Genomic DNA, 13,941 nt, shown 5'->3' with positions numbered 1-13,941 from the left:
CTGTGTCTCCCAAACAGAGCCGAGCAGCTTGCGAGCCGACCCTGACGTGCTGTCAGGAAGAGCAGCCAGACGTGTGCATGAACCTTATTCTGCCCTGTCAAACCCCTGAGCCCTTCTCAGCCTGTACACTCAACATCACTGCTCTTTTGCTTCAGCTCTGTGCATCCCATGTGATCCTGGGACGTAATGTAATCCCAAATTACTTTATGTGCAGTTTCTATGAAGCAAATAAGACCGGAAGTGAGCGACCTGATTCAAGGGACTGCAGAACAAAGGTTCTGGCTGCCAGTAGCTCTTGCAAAATATACTGTATATGTGCGTATTTGTCGTTCTGAGGGGCCTTTCATGTTTTCTTAAAATAAATCACCTAAATAAACGGTACAGACCGGAATCAAAAGATTTCACTTCACCATAGTTTTCATTATTTTTCCTGTAAATCAATAAGTACAAATAGCATAACATTTCAAATGTATTATAAGCTATTTTTTTCCAAACCGACTATATAAATCAGCATAAACAATTTCAATGATCCATCACACCGTGTAAATGGATGCACTGACCACCACAGCATCGCAAAAGTGCTGAAGCTGAAAACAGTTTTGATTTATAATAAACAAGAGCTATTTCCCTCCCTCGGGCTTCGTCACTGTTGATAAAGACTGACACTCGTCACCAGAGCACTTCATGTACGATAAGAACACCTGTCTGACCATGGACAGAAAAATGCCATCCCAGATAACATTTCATATGTACAACCACTGCCTTATATCCCATGGTGTCTCTGGGATCACAGAAATAAGGGAAGTAAATTGAACAAAACTACTTTTATATCTTTATATTATCAACCAAATAAAGTCAATATGAAATTTTAACCTTAACCCCTGAGCTGACAGACAGGATTTTTTTTTTTTTAATTCGACTGATGGTCAACTTTAGAAATGTACTTTCTTAGATCCTTTTTGTATGTTTCTCATCATCATCAAATATCTAAACATCATTGATAAATCCTGATATTCAAAAGAAGACATTATTTTCCCTCAGTCATTAATTATATAAGAACATTTGTTATTGATTTGTCGTTCCATGAATATAAAGATCAAGCCGGGAAATCATTTGAATGAACGACAATCTCTGTAACTTCCTGTTTACTAATTCCAAAAACAATAATGGGATTTTTTTTTTAAGGAAACTAGGAAGACTCATTTAGACTATATTGTATCAAGAAATATGCACAAAAACAAACCCCAACAGCCATGCTTGATGAAATTACAGACAAAAAAGTGGTCTCTGATGAATTGGCACTTAATTACCACTTGATTAGCATAATTATGCATGTTAATAGCATCTCAAATGAATTGCAGTTGTCAGGAGGGAGGAAGCACTTGTAGTGGTGGCAGACTGATACATATTTTCTCCTTTCCAACTGCGTTGTCTAACTCTTCCCCTTAAGTGTTTGCCATTAATCACGACACACTCCTTTTCCTTTGCAGTGGAATCTGGCATTTTGGGATAATTGGGCTATTATGGTGTGCTTGTCACATCTGTAATGGTGGGCTAATGAGCTGCATGATGTGCTGTTGTATAGAGAGATGGCACAGTGTGGCAAGGCAGAGATATGGACCAGTCACAGGTACTTTTATCACTATGGCTGTTCCATTGTTAGCGATAATTACAGAAACATGGCAAGAGTAAATTGCATTTTCATGTTAGTATTGGTCTAATAAAAGGAAAATTAATTTATTGTGTGTCTGCTTGAATGTCAATCAGTGGTCTGTTTCTAATGAATAGTTTGTATAAATATATACTTTTTACTTTGTATTAATTTGAAATTGCTAAGGCTGCATTTTGAACAAATAAATATGCTGATTACTGATGACTACATTAGGTGGCGGTATGCACTATCAGTCTTGGTAGCAACCCACCAATAAATGAGTGGACACTCACAGTCACGTGACAGTTGAACTTGAGGTGCAGCAGGTTTTGTTCTGCTGTTGATACTGATGTCCTAGCCTGTGCAATAACAAGACTACAAACCTGTTCCAGCATTTTAAATGGTTTCACAGGCCATGTACGACAGTCGCATAACTTATGGTAGGGCTGTCACTATAACGTGTTATTTAGTTAAACTACACCTCAGATTAACGATGGATTAAAAATTGTGCTTGATTAATTACAATTAAGAATTTTAAACTTGGCCCATCGAAGGACCCTTACTTCACTTTACACATGCATAGCACGATTGAGGTGACAACAATGGACGAAATTCTGGAGAGTGCGACACACTTTAAAACTAAACACTTCTTGTGTAGTTCCACTGTAACCATTGCGAATGCTATTGAGAGCTGACCTCGCCAACCAACTCTCAAAAAACTTGGATCATCATAGTAGAGCATTTCCAGCACAGTCTTCTTGTTCATGACCTGTCCACAAGGTGAGACTGATATTGCTATCTGTAGCATACTTACTCCTGATGAGTGCGTGTGAGTGTTTGTGTGTGTGTTCAGTACAACTACCGTATGAACAATATACTGTGTGTGTGTGTGTGTGTGTGTGTGTGTGTGTGTGTGTGCCACCAGTATGTCAGGTGAACCCACAGAAGAAGCATGGAGAAAAGCATATCACTCTCTAGACGGCATTAATGGGTCGATGAGGTTTCATAAAACAACTTATTTTCATAAAGTTTCTTATTGTATTTTTCAGAACCCACTAGGTGGATTTAATGAATATTTTTGGACCAGAGACAAATATTCCAGAGCAAACAGTGGCATATTGTTGCCATAGAAAACCAGGACACTGTTTCATGAAACCTCATCAACCTTCATGTGAATACACAGAATGAGGAACAGTCAGTAATAATGGTTGATATTTGGTTAACTGGGGATATTATGGAATCTTAAATAATTTATTTGGGAAGTCTATATAGTCATGTACAGACACAGGAATACATAACAAATCATTCCTCACTTGTGACACTCAGAAGGTGTGAGGGCAGCTGTAGAGAAGAGAGAGAGTTGTATTGGATATTAACTCAATGACGCCTGGTGGTCTGTCATTCTCCGAGACAGCCTCTTAAGGCCCTAATGGCTCATTTACATTATTGATGATCCAAACCAGTGTCACCTCAAACAAAGACTATTTAAGGGAAATAAATGTATGCAAACTACATATTGATGCACAAATGATCAATCGGCTGGTTTTGTGTGTTTTAAATATGCAGTTGTTGCAGTGCCTCCAATAACAGCATTTCCTGCGTGCTCAAGGAGGCAAATGTTTTGGTGTGATGGCATCATTTGTTCCCCCTGAGCGTCATCTGCAACTTTTTAACTCTTCTATCTTTTCTGAAATCAATCGGAAAAACAACAATGGTCATCCATCTAACAATCACCATTTGTTGAGAAGTCAATGGTAAGTGAGGGATGGAAGAATGCTCATGGTTGGGAGTCCATCAAGAAGACTGTTCGAAGTGGGTCAGCTCGATCTTACATTATTTTCTTGGAGAAAAATGTTCTCAAACAAAGAGAAACTCTGGGAAACACATCCTTCTTTCACAGCGTTATTAAGAGTGCTCCAAAGAAGATGGTTCCGCTTAAGAACTTCTTAACCAATGAAATTGAATGTAAAAAGACATGCATCTTGTCTGTTACAGAATGGTAAAGAATAAATTGTTTGTAAAATGACACATTTAGTGGAGAGCAACATATTTGAAAATGGTTTACAAAGAGCACGTTAGTTTAGTCTGTCTTCCTTGCCATATGGTGGAGAGACAAGGGGGGCTTATAAATGGGGAATTAGCGAGAAATGCTATCAGAAGTAATTAAAACCTTCCAAACCAGTGTCCATTAGCAGTGATATAGGAGGGAAAATGAGAAAAAAAGTCATCAAATGCTTGCACTGATCAGAAACAAATAGTTGGTTTTGATGTCTGATTACAAAATGATTAGTGCAAGTCTTCTCCTTACCCTTCACCGCCCTGTAGTGTGATTGTAGATGAGGCGATATGTTGTTGGGTGTAAAACAGAAGAAAAGGCAACCAATGTGACACTTACTGCTGGGTTATCCATAATATCAGCAACATTTATTTTAAGAACTTATTTTTAATTGGTAACATATTTCGGGTGAGGGGCCTTCAAAGTTGTTCCTGCGCTATGGAAATTTTATGGATCAATATTAATTTTATTGCCATCTATCTTGTCACATCCCTGCTGCTAATCATTCACATGAATCTCATGTCTGACACTGGTTTAACACAGCGGAAGATAAGACAGATATGCACTCCCCGGAGCCAGTTTATTGAGTACGTTCATGTGTTTATAAGATAACTGTGTTCTTCAGTCCAGGAATACAAAAATGTTTTGAATGCTAATTACGATGGCATGTTTAGATGTTTCTTTCACTCTGGAATGAAAATTTACTCATTTTAAATTGTGTTATTGATGAAAAAACAATGTTTTTGGCACTACATTTCAAGCGTGTTGCTCATGAGCCCGTCAAAGATTGTTGTGTGATATGGTTATAAACATGATAAGGTAACTATCATCATTCCTGAACATTTATTGATCTAGTGCTGTTGTTCATATGTCCAACCACGAGCAATATGGAACATTCTCTTCTGGTCAACTTGAATAAGATAACTGTAATCTGTCAACCACTGAATGAACAATTACTCTTAACTGCGGCATCACTGCTTAAAATACACACTCAGTCTACGATACACAGCAACTTTGGGATCCAGACCTAAGTTTTCTCTTTTGTGTAATCGAGGTGGAGTTTCTCTCTTTATGTTCCAACATGACACGAGATCACAGTCTCCAGCACATGCTGCTGTTGTGGCCTTTGGTCACTACTGTGGAACGTCAGTCACATTTCACAGCATGAGTGTGATCCAGGTGAAAACAAATATTAACCCAGAGGAAGTAATTGAGATCGATGACAGTTCCTGACAGTGTTAATAATAAAGTGTAGGTGGTGTGTTTCACTTTATCAGACAGCTTTGTTTATTATTATCATTATTATTATCAAATAACCAATCAAACATTTGTTTTTGAGATGGTCAATTACCAAAATAAACTACCCACTAGAGTTTCAAATTAAAATAAAATCCATCTGCACATTTTTATTTTTTTTACATTTTGGAATATATTGTCGGAGAAGCTTCTAAGAATTCTAGTGGCAAGAGGCCATTTATTCTCGACGCAAAAATCAGTTTTTTAGCCATCGTAAACTATAGTTTTTATAGAAGAACTTCAAAAAGTAAAACTTCAAAACATCATCATGATGAGTGAGTGTGTGTGTGAGGGTGTGTGTGTGTTGTAAAGCGCCTTTCTGGACCAGGGTCACAAGGCGCTTTAGCAAAAAAAGCAATACACATTAAAAAATAATAAAAAATTCAAAAACTCTAAAAGGCCAAGACAACATAAGACAAACACAGGAGTCCCAGAAGATTAGGAAGAAGTCTGTACAAATAATAAAGTCTTGAGATGTTTCTGAAGGAGTCAGTAGACTCCATCAAATGCAGAGGGAGAGGAAGATCGTTCCAAAGCTTAGGAGCAACAGCCTGAAAGGATTTCTCTCCTCTGGCTTGGAGCGTGTGCGAGGAACCATCAGTGGATCAGATCACTGATGTAAGGAGGAGCCTGACCATGAATAGCTCTGAAAGAACCATCATTTTAAATGAATCCTGAGAGAAACTGGCAGCCAATGAAGAGTTTTAAGGATCAGGGAAATGTGAGTTCTTCCACTAAAACAGGTCATGAAAATCTTCGCTGCATAGTTTTTTATTAACTGCAGGCGAGACAGCTCCTTCTTGTTTAGAAGGAGAGTTGGGTCTTGACACCAGTTGCTATTTCAGAGCGCACTAAAGAAGATCTTTGCACTTAAGAAAAGTTTCCTAACCGATCTGAAAACCTAACCAATCTGTGTTTTGCAAGTATTGTGTATCAAGTATTTCAAAATATAAATCTTGAACCTTCTTGTACATACTTTGAAATCCACAATCCAAAATTGTGGCCAGTCAATGAACATAAACGTTGTGTGTGAGCATTTTTGCCTCTGAAGTTGACTTAATAGGTCATCTGTTGATGACAACACGTTTGTTTCGAATAAAATCTCCCCCTGTAGATAATGCATAGATTGTAGGTCCTGTCATTTACCTGCCCTCATGTCTCACTGTTTTTATTGTGAAGCACCTATTTCTGTGTGTTTCTGTCATGTTGACTTCCTCACGTGCTCCTGACCTGATAACCCATATCTGTGTCACCTGTGAAGTGGTCTCACCTTTGTCTTGCTGTTGGTTGTGCTTTTGATTGTGGAAAAGAAGTACTTCAAGTAAGTACTCAAAGTACTACTTTTTTCCCACAAATTAGTTTACAAAAACTATGAAAACTCAATTCTTCAAAGATCACAGAGGCTATTTATGATCTTAATAAAAAGAAACATTTCTACACGCCAGAGCTTGTTAAGGGGCTCTTGTAACTCTGCAGCATTCCTGTTGAAAAGTGATGAAGTCTCCGCTCAGCTCGAGACCTTGCATTATGCCACGACAGAGGCTGTGTGCTTGGCTGATTATAAATCACCTTGGAAACACACGGTGATGCAAAATCCATAAACTGAACATCATGCTTAGAACCATATTTAAGCATTCAGGAGCAGCGCTTGAATTGCCTGTTAGCATGCATTTTGCATTTATTTACCAATTAAAAATGCATTTGGTATGGATTTGAAAGAACTATGCAAAGCTGCAGTGCTCCTGTAAACAGATTATGGTCCTCAGGGACTGTGTGGTATTGAATAACTAAATAGGTCTACTATGATTTATGATAATGTAGAAGAGAACAGTGCCGGTATCCTCACTCTGGAAACTCGACTACTGGGAATTGGAATATTAGCATTTCACTACCCTTATTATATTTTCCAAATTCACTGTCACATCATTAATTGGTAATATAAAGTAATAGTTGGTATCGTAGGAGCAGTTTTCTCTTTTTACCAAAGGGCACTCGAATGATGCCCCACCTTCACCTGTCAGCGAGAGTGAAGTGCACTTTAGCAACTGTTTTTTTCTCACAAATGGAAAGATTATGTCTCTGATGCGGTGAAAGTTTATTCGTAGTCAACAGGTCATTCCTGAAGATGCAGATTATTCACATGACAAACAATAACAAAAGAAGCAGAAATACTAAATACTAGAAATCTAGATTTCTGATCCTTATAACCCTTGACCCCTTAACACAAGTGTTTACAGACCTATCAAGAAAATGTTTCACATGATGGTTAACCAGGAAATAGTATGTGATATGGATATTAGCAATTAATATTAATAATATTATAAATTAATTATTTGAACTATTAACGACTCATGCAAAGACGAGGAATGTGACATGCATTTGCAGAAAAGCTGTTGAAGAATAATCAGGCCAGAATGAAATGTTTGCAGCAGGAGAGTGAGTTGTAACGTACAGATCCTTAACCTTGTGAGACGGAGAAGGCGCCTGGCCAGGAGGCAACCCACAGAGCCTGGGCTTTCCACACACCAGAGCCTTCCAATCCCAGCAGAGTAGTTTCGCAGAAGCTAGTTAAATGGGCCCCAGCCAGCAAACAGAGTGAGTGGCTGCAGTTTGACAAGGATGTGCCCAGTATCATCTAAGGCACAGCCAAATGAGAAGCTGACAACCAACTCCAAACGATGACTACCATCATCTTCAGCTACGCCACAGAAAGATTTGGGTAGGTAGAGAATGGTAAAACCAAGCCATCCCCCTACATCACGAACCGCAGGTCCACCAGGTTGCATCACCTGCATTACGAGCTTTGCACCCTCAGGAAACAGTACAAGAAAGCTACTGCTGAGGCGGAGCAACCATTAGCAGAGCTGCAAAACATACTGCGGAAGAAGAGGATGATCCAGAGTGGCACAGAAGACGGAAGAGAGAGAGCCAGGAAGCGAGGGGCCTTCATCGTCAAAGCCTTTGGCTTCACAAAACAACTGCGTGAGGTCAAGCGCAGTGGCCGGCTCGAGCGCCCAACAAGGAAGTTAATTTCTTTCTCCTGGACACTGTCAGCAATTCACTTGGAAAGTAGGAGCTGGAACCCAACAAAGCTCTCCTCAGCCCTGAACTCTTATTATACACTTCCATCTCGTTCCCATTAAGATCAAGGACCTGATCCTAAATCCTTACAATAATTTCAGTATGCAGGTCACTTCTGGGTGAGAAACATCAAACTGGTTTCATATTGGGAAAGCAAAATGAAAAGGATGTACCATCTCTGTTATCCTATTCAATCTTCCCATGAACATGGTAGTGACTTCAGCCCAGGTGGAATGCAAGAAGTCCCCAAACCAAGTCAGTCGTACAACAGCCCCTGATAAGAGCCTATATGGATGACCTGACGATCACAACAGCATTGGTCCCAGGGAGCAGGTGAATCCTACAAAGACTTGAGCGACTTATCACCTGGGCAATGTTGAGTTTTATATCCAAGTCAAGGTCCATGGTGCTGAAGAAGGACAAAGTAATTGACAAGTTCGTACAACCATCACAGAGCAACTTGTCAAGAGTTTGGGAAGCTTTTTGACTCCAGCCAGAAATCCAACAAAGAGCTTGGAACTTGGCTCACCAAAGGTTGACAAGTGCGGTCTGCCTGGTAGTTTTAAATCCTGGATCTACCAGCACTATATCCTGCCCCAAGTCCTGTGGCGCCTGCTGGTCTATGCAGTCTCAATAACAACAGTGGAGTCCCTAGAAAGGTAGATCAGCTGCTTTCGTCGGAAGTGGGGCTTCCGCGCAGTGTTACCACTGTATGGGACAAGTAACATCCTACAGCTGCACTTCAGTGGCCCTACTGAAGAATTCATGGTGGTATGTACCAAAGAAGTTCTACAGTACAGGGAGATCCAGAGACTGCAAGGTGTCATCCCCATCTGGCATTGAGATGAGGACAGGAAAGAATGGAAGGCTGGGAAAGCAGAAGAGGTGGCAGAGTCACGCCTGAAGAGCTTTGGTATTACAGCTCAGATGAATGTTCTTTTAAAACTTACTTTTATTCCCTGGCTCTTAACACAGCATGAGACCCGGTAACTTTGTCCTTTTACTTGTTTTATTTACTTTTGTTGTATTATCTTGGTCTTTTGAAATGTTTTTATTTTAGATGATGTTTTTATGTTCTTGTTCAGCCCTTTGTGTCAACTCCTGTTGTTTTAAAGTGCTTTATAAATAAAGTAGGTGATTCTTCATGTTTTCCCCAGGCCTGGGTGGGTTTGCTCATGTACACCGAAGAAATGCTTCCAAATCTAGTTTGGTAATATTGTAATATTTGTTCCTGAGAACAATGTTTCTATACTTGTGTCATCAAAGATACTTTCACTGACTTAATCCTAGACTTAATATCTATCATGTATGACACAGTGAATGCAACCCTTGTAAATATTAAAAATACAGTATAATTGCAATATACTAGGGTTTAGTCTCCCTTGACCTTCTACAGTTAGTCAACGTGTGTCATTCGATCCCAAATCAGTAAAGTCTGCTATGTTGCTATGAGACATTATATTTACACAAACTAATATTTAATAATACAGTCATAGAAGTTGATCAATAGAGTTTCATAGAACATATTCAAAAAGATTGTATATCTTATAGCAGCTCAGTGTTTTACTGGGCCTAATAGTAAACATGACAGTGAAACGAAACTATCATGATATCAACAGAAGTCCAAACAGGATCAAATCTTTTTCAGGTTAATAATGTATGATATTAAAATCTGAGTATGTGTCTTGATATTAAAATGTGTCCTTAAAACATCAAAAATTACATCTAGAGGGCATTAAGGCAAAACGTTTTGTTCATAAAATTTAAAAAGACACATCAAATTAGGTTCTTTGACTTGTCCGGTCAGGGTCGGTGATAAAAAGCACATTTCACACATTTTATAATCTTTGTCCCAATGCATCTAAAAGAAAATAAAGTGCAACTGCATACAAGCACACACACACAAACCGAACACAGTACACACAGAAAAAGAAAAGAGTTTCTTTAAAGGGATATGAGAATAAAGCACACCTGGTGCCTCAGCCTGTTCTGATCTCCCAGCTTTGGCGTACACAGCATCAGAACGTGCTGCGGTCCATGTTAAACAGCAAGCGGATGTGAGGGCTCCATCAGTGGGAGAGAGAATCTTTCTTTAAGGCCTGTTTCGTTTCAACTGACGGGTTGAAGACTCCTCGGAGCACAGGGAGATTTGGGGCTTCACTTTATGTGACAGAGGAGATTACAGAGGTAATCCTGCCTGCTTATCAGGGAATCATCTCCGCTTCAAATCGTACTTATTAACTCACAGTCGTGTAATTAACCAGTCTCTTCATTTACACCCATTTGATTTAGGTTCAGTACTGTGCCAGGCAATCGGACTAAATATCTTTTATGTTTCATTCTAAGGCTCGGCTATTATCCTTTTATCTGAGGGTTTGAAGACTTTAGAATGAGCAGTCGAGTAGTTTTGTACTACAACACTTCTCTGCAGCAGTACAGCTCATTACAAATGTTCCTGGCTTGGACAAAGTTAGTTCGTTTTTTTCTGCTTCCACTGCGATCTATGGCTGAGATAAAAGTGATTTATACGTTTCTTGTTGTAAATCTACCGTCACATTCAACCCTGCAAATGGTCTTTTTGAAATAAACTAGACATAAGCATTATTGTATTAAGACAGTGATGGATATATCATTACAGATAAGCATCCAACAAACATTATCATATCAACTTTACAAAAGGGTATTTCCTCATTTGTTCCTGCTGAGTGAACCTTTGAATGTCTTTTTATTTTATCCTCCAGTAAAAGGAGAAACTTGAGTTTGAGGTCAAAAGTTTGCCATGTGATGACAGACTGATAAGAGAGGCGTTGCAGTATAAATGGGGCTGTGGCCTTGTTAAGCACAGTTGAACAAATGTACTCGAGATTTTTAACAAGTTAAAAAGGGATTGCGTGTCAAAACAGCTACTAGTGAAGTGATTAAGTTCTATATTTTTTTTATGTTATTTACAAAAGTAAAGCAAACATCCTCTAATTTACTTCCACAACTTAAGCTTTAGTAACAGCTAATATACTTAAAGTGCACTAGTACTAACATGTGCAAAAGTGAGTTACCAAGAGAATCATGTTTAGCATATGAAACCAGGACCACCCCAGATTTTGCTAAATAATAATATACTTTATTTGTCTTCGACACTTGCACCTATTTTTTATTGTACGACCAATATAAGTGCCTCATGTTAGTAGTCCAGCCTCTGAGGTAAATGTCTTAGATTAATAAAAACTGGGTTATTCACTTCCTGAAGAGATGCAATTATTTGTCAAATATTATTATTATTATTATTATTATTATTATAATTATTATTATCTAGAATTTGTGAATCTAAATCTTTTCATCATTTATTATAAAACATAGGAAATGTAAATGTGCACACACTAACACAAAAAGTTTGACTGTTGAGATTTGACGTGAAGTGATTTATTTACACAATAAAAGTCGAAAAATAAATAAACAAAAATGTTTTCAATTAGGGTTCCCTGAAAATTACTAATAGCTGAATAAATCTGCTGATGTGGTGAAATTAGTTTTTAAAATAAGAAAAGTAATATTGTTCTTCTGATGGGTTTTCAGCTAATATTGTTTCTTATTTTAGCAGCTATATCTCACTAAGAAAAATCGTCTCAAGTATAATTCCCATTTGAAGATTTTTCTTCTAGGAAAAATGTTTCTTTTTTGTTTCAGGGCAACACCTTTTCTCTTTATCACTTCCTAAATTTAACCAATTACATATAATAGATAATGCTGTTTTGAAGGAACTTGTGTGTTTCTTTTTGTGGAATACTATCATTCAAAACTCACAGTTCATTAATGTTTTTGCTCCCCCTTTCAGACATTAATTAAAGCACACTTCCCCACCCCTCTTTCCACCTCAAGTTCTGAGACCCCTGTGCAGTAGGATTATGGGATTATACCAGTAGGGTCCGCGCTTGTGAAAGCACTCTGTAGCAACCGGTGTACGGTGCGCTGCCTCATGGCACAAAAGAATACAGGCTGGATTTCTTCATCGGGAGTAGCAGAATTGAGTCCTTTGTAAGCAGCACAGCAGGTCACTGCCATGACCAGCCTAGTTTTAAAAAATAAACTTGGGAAACATGTTTTTCAATTTTCAGCCTCCCATTAGTTTATACTTTAACAGATAACAGGGTTAACAGGGAAAAGTTATCCATCAGAGATCGCAGTTAATTTTAAGTTTGTTTTTGTTTTGTTTTTCAATGGTTGTGCTCTCCATGTTGTGACAGTTCTTATTCATTTTCTGCTGTGACTTAATTAATATGCTTTGCTGATTAAGCCAAAAATGTTGATCTCAATCCAACTTTAACTGATTGAGTAAAGGTTTTTGATTCATAGTTAGACAGTCGGAACTTTAAAAACATATGTGAACATGTATGTTTGGTGCACAGGAAAGGGCTTCATCATCTGAAAGATGCAGTGATGTAATCTTGGAGTGATGTAACTGTCCACACACTCACAACAAAAAATTGACGGTTGAGATTTGACGTTAAGAGATTTATTTACACAGTAAAAGTCTAACAAGAAATACCCAATCTTACATTTGTGTTGAGAAATGGGAGGGGGAGTCGCCACTAGAAAACATAGCTGCTTCCTCAGTACACTGTAAAGCATTGAGGTGTCGGTCTCCTACTGCTGCTCGCTGTGTGGTCATAGACTGTCTGCCCACAGCCAACACAGAAACCATTTTTATAGGTTGCACACACACATTCCCAAATGCAATATATCATGTACAGGATCCTCATTGTGTACGCACATGACTGTATATATAAAATCAAGAGGTCTCTACTCAGCGTGGTGCTTCTGTTTCAGTCTGCAAGTGCTTGATGGATTGTTTCTGACAGTTTTGTGCTGGTTCATGGAGTCACAGACATTAACACCTTATTCTTTCTTCTTCAACTATGATTTGTTGGTGGTCAGTTTATATTATTAGTGTTTTTTCCTTTAACCTTGTTGAATATACAACCACTGTGTCTGACATCCCAGTGTCCACAAATGAGAACGTCACAAAGAAAAACCAACAAACATGTGAAAGCCAAAAAATGTTGTTGATATTTGGATCCGTTACCCTGGAATTTCACCGACTGAGTATGTGGCCCAGAATCACAGCTGAGCTGATGCACAACTGTTATCCATTGATTCAAATACTTTGTCTTGCTTTGTAAAAATGATGTTCCACCATGGTAAAAACATGTATGTTATTTCCTACAAAAACTATTTCTATTTACAGATACTCACTGATGTACAATGTTGGTGTGTAAAACTGAGTGATAAATATGGCATGCAAAATAAGGAACACATAACTGTTAATCAAGCTGTACACAGATATTAAACATGTTTTTAAAAAAAAAGGCATAACCTTAAGTTTTAAATACATTTCATTGCCTAAAGAAGGGGTCTCAAACTCACCCTAAGTTGATCTGACAGGAGTCAATAAATTACCTACACCGGTGGATGGAAAAAAAGAAATAGATGAACTGGGTGCCAAAGTAAGAAAAATTCTAAATTAGAGCCCATTTTTGACCAAGAAACAACAACGAATAAAATAATTTCAGGCTTTTAAGCAAATTAAACTGTAAAAGTAATTGCATCAATCCTTTGCTGCACAACTAAATAATTGTCCACACACAAACAATCATGAAGATCTCACAGATACTTAGTCCTGCCACTTGTCTAGCTACAAATCTTGCTGAATGCTCTAAACCTAACCTTTTTAAAGCAAGATTATCATAGGGCACAAAGGCCTATTGAGTCACTCTTATTCTAAATTGAGCACCAAGTTCAGACTGCGAGCCTGAACTTCCAACACAGCGGGCTCAGATAGAAAGAGAAAGAATGTAGGGTGGTG

The 13,941-nt window shown here is 38.3% G+C and overlaps 1 pseudogene; it reads left to right on the top strand.

The window, feature by feature from the left end:
• Window positions 1-7,681: 7,681 nt before the first annotated feature.
• On the top strand, window positions 7,682-8,927 carry LOC148078911 (uncharacterized; annotated as a pseudogene).
• The last annotated feature ends 5,014 nt before the right edge of the window (window positions 8,928-13,941 follow it).

This window comes from Callionymus lyra, chromosome 6, assembly GCF_982586985.1.
Source record: "Callionymus lyra chromosome 6, fCalLyr1.hap1.1, whole genome shotgun sequence".
Classification (NCBI taxonomy): domain Eukaryota; kingdom Metazoa; phylum Chordata; class Actinopteri; order Syngnathiformes; family Callionymidae; genus Callionymus; species Callionymus lyra.
Note: the sequence above shows the minus strand (reverse complement) of the source record. Positions and strands in the feature narration are given on the sequence as shown.